Raw genomic sequence first — 739 nt, forward strand, 5'->3', positions numbered from 1 at the left:
GATAGGAACTTCTAAAACCTCGTGTGTCCTAAATTCACTAAATAAAATAGACATTCTTAAAGTTCTCCTAATGCTAATGGTGAAGTTGGGTAATAAGTTCCACTAAGCTTTAAGGTAACTTCGTGAAATCTACCTAAAAAGTTATACAAAAGTTCGGCAATTTGCCAATCAGTTTCATCTATAAATCATGTTCCTAATTTTGCACTAACATAATTTGTTATAGCATCTTTATAGGGGATGCATTGTTCAAGGATTATGTAAGTGGAGTTCCATCTTATCGGCATATCTAAGGCTAATGCTCTAGGATTTTGATTACATGCTTGTAGAAATCTAAACCAATCTTGTATTCTTTGATTACTACCTTGAATCCAAGCAATGTTATCTCTAATTCTTTTAATATGACCTGACATTGATTTTAAACCGGACTTTACTATTAAATTAATTATATGACATGCACAACGTTGGTGAAAAATATCATTATTACTAAATAAACTTAAATCATTTTCAAAAAGTTCTATTGCTTTAGTATTCGCAGTTGCATTATCTAATGTTATGGCCATTATTCTATCTCTTAAACTATATTCATCAATAACAGATAAAATTGTGTTATATATTAAATTGGCAGTATGTGATCCTATAACACATTTGAAACCTAAGATTCTCTTATCCAAATCAAAACCTTTATAATAATGTCCGATTACAACTAAATAATCCTTGTTGGCAACGGCGGACCAAATAT

The sequence above is a fragment of the Morus notabilis genome, unplaced genomic scaffold (assembly GCF_000414095.1).
Source record: "Morus notabilis unplaced genomic scaffold, ASM41409v2 Scaffold78, whole genome shotgun sequence".
NCBI lineage: Eukaryota > Viridiplantae > Streptophyta > Magnoliopsida > Rosales > Moraceae > Morus > Morus notabilis.